Below are 3,314 nucleotides of genomic sequence, written 5' to 3' on the forward strand. Positions count from 1 at the left end.
CACAGTCTGTAACTTCCAGGAGTTAGAACAGGTGGTGGCTCGGCTGGGACGGATCTGTAATGATGTTGTGAGCCGGCCGCAGGCGTCACGAGGTCGAGATCCTTCACCGAGTTCACTATCCGCCTGAGAGCTTTACTGCTCTTTATGTGTATTTACAATTACAGCCTGCTTGAATTTATTACCGTGATAATGACAGGGCACTACTAAGCACATTTCCCTGTTTTGTGTGTGTGTGTGTGTCGGTTTTGTGTGCATATCTTTGCATGCAGTAATGTGCATTAGATTTCTTAATATTCTAAACGCTGCATGTGCACTTTAGATATCTTATTGATGGCGTCTCCACAGTGCCGGGGGTCAATGAACCTGATCAAAGCCACCAGGGACATTAAATGTACATTAAACCATTTTCAAAGTGGATAATAAAATGCTCATTGACATGCTCGGCTAAGGACACGAGGTGAGATGAGGTGTATAGATACGCTGTTTAATAAATCCCACTTACAATGAATAAAAATGTGAAGGTGAAATCGTAATTAAAGAGCAACCACAGGCCAAAAGAAATACGCACGTTCTATTGTGTTGTTAATGGAGAGCTCGTGCACCTGCACCCAGTGGGGGGGGGGGCTGGAGGAGGAGGAGGCTCATGCTGATTGCTGTTTGTGGCGAGGGGGGGGGGAATCCATAATTAAATTTATTGTTCATCACAACAAACACCAGTAAATAACATCTATAATCAGGTTACAGGTGTAGATGAGGGATGCTGTATGTATGTATTGTATGTAATGTATGTATTTATATAGTAATTATAAATTCATGTATTTATGTATTCATGTATATATGTACTTAATGTATGTATGCATGTAGTCAGGTATATATGTAGTAATAAATATATGTACACGTGTATTAATACTCAGTGGGACTGACTGTGTGGGCGGGAACTTCACATCCGTAAATAAACCTGCGTGGAAACCAGAGAAAAAAGACAAACTGTCAAACAACAGAACTTGGTTGAGAAACATCAACGTTTAAAGTTGTCTTCTGTATCAAAGTTATTTATTGGTTTCCATCAACTTAGAAAATTGTTCTCGGTTAAAAGTTGCTTCGGATATACAATTCGGCTTATTTTACTTTTCAATTTGGGGTGTAAGCACTTCTAATAACGTCCCCTTTGGTTGCTGATGTAGTTTTGGAGGTTTCTTATGGAACCATATGGTTTCCTACTGGATGAAACTGTGTATAGACTCTAGGGATGTAAAGGTGATTGTAATCTTGCACACATCTCATATTCATTTCAATGTAATACTTGTAAATATCATTTCACATTATCACACATTTCAATACAATTCTTCTCATTGTCAACTGCCACCATTCACATAACTGCCTCACTCAGTTTCACTCACTGTAAACCGTGAGATTATCGCCATGTTTTGATATTTATCAGATCGTTCTCGATATATTGTATAAGAACAGTCCATTTACTTTTCATTAAAAAAATATACTTTAATATTCATCGATGGATAGTTGGACAAATCCATATGACTTTCCTAGTTCATATACCCTGTGCAGTTAACATATGTAACGTCCATGTGGATGGTACACAATAATTAAGTGGATGTGCTCTTATTTATGATATTTTAGTTTTTTACAGAGCAAATTACTCCAAGTTCTTTTATGTACAACATAAACTAGACTGATTTTATTCACCAATTTCCGTCAGATGCTTCCAACAAAATCAAAACATCAACACAAATCACTTTAAATGTTATGACAAGTTGTCCATTAATCAAGTTCTTACTTACTCCAGTTATAACGATGTTGACAGTTTTAACAACGTTTAACAATGTGTTGAAATGGTGACAGCGGGACTTTGATCCTGGCTTTAATCTGTGCAGTCCTCAGTACATCACCTCAGTGTCTCACCTCCCTTCAGGACCCCCCCCCCCCCCCCCCCCCCCCCCCCGTTTCAGCCAGGAGCCTGACAGTGAATAATATTTCAGATTTTTTCTATTTTTTGTTGTTGTTTTTACTTTTTTCCTGCTGGAGAAGCTCGGAGCTGCTGATGGCCTGTGCCTCCGATCTCTGTTTGTTCCACTGATGGGAAAAGAGATGGAGGTGGAGGGGGTAGGGGTGCAGAGGGTGTGTGGGTGTGTGTGTGTGTGTGTGTGTGTGTGTGTGTGTGTGTGTGTGTGTGTGTGTCTCAGTTGGAGGTGGTGGTTGGTGTTTTGTGAGTTGCTAGGGCGTAACAAGGTCCACTACTATCTGTCACCGTCGACTCTGGGCCTGGCCGTCAGCTGCACTCACCTGCATCTCACCACCGTCCCACCAACACCCCCGAACCCGGAGACATTAACTTTACCAACAAAGAAAAACTAAGGAAATTGATTGACGAGCATTAGTTTTATTTTTTCTCTTTAAAGACAATTAAACCCAAGGATTTAATATTAAATTGAAGCTCTACACGCTATAACAATATGAAATGATCCAATGGACCACATGGACTGGGATTCTATTGATGTTTCATATGCTTTTGTTTGATAACAAAATTATACATGCTGCTAAGAATTGATTTGGACTAGAACTAGACAGATTAATCAGTTGGCCATGAACTTCAGCCGATAATGAGCCTTACACAAACATATCGGTATCAGCATTTATGTTATTTCTTTAATTCAAGTTCTCGATATTTGGATGTAATTTGTATTTTTGTTTCATTTTGTTATTTACAACACATTTTAGCTTTTTTACATTTATATTATAACCATGTGTTGATAACAAATAAGCATTTTTATTTATTAATTTTCTATGAACAGTTGTGTAATGGGAGTCTTTGCTGTCTGATGGTCTATAAAGGCCTTGGGTTGATTCTGCTGGTTGCTTGACCCTCACGTGGCAGCAGCTCGCAGCAATCCAGTCCTTCAAGATTCTCCAGCATCACAACTTAATTACTCTGCGCACACACATACAGTATACTCTATATACACACACACACACACACACACACACACACACACACACACACACACACACACACACAGTATACTATGTCCAAAGAAAGGAAAAGGGAGGAATGTGTTCGTATGAATAGATTTGTGGATCTTCTTCGTGTAAATAGCTAAAAATGAAGATGGGCAGAAGCACACACATTATATTCATGCACACAAACACACCCACACACCCACGTGTTCTCCCCTATAGCCAGGGCTTCCTCTCCACATGATTCATCTCTTTTGACACACTCAGGTCGTCGGCTCAACATGGCGCTGAATGAATGAATTCCCCGTCATGTGAAGTAAACGGCGATTCACCAGATCGGC

Source organism: Pleuronectes platessa, chromosome 1 (assembly GCF_947347685.1).
Source record: "Pleuronectes platessa chromosome 1, fPlePla1.1, whole genome shotgun sequence".
NCBI classification, from domain to species: domain Eukaryota; kingdom Metazoa; phylum Chordata; class Actinopteri; order Pleuronectiformes; family Pleuronectidae; genus Pleuronectes; species Pleuronectes platessa.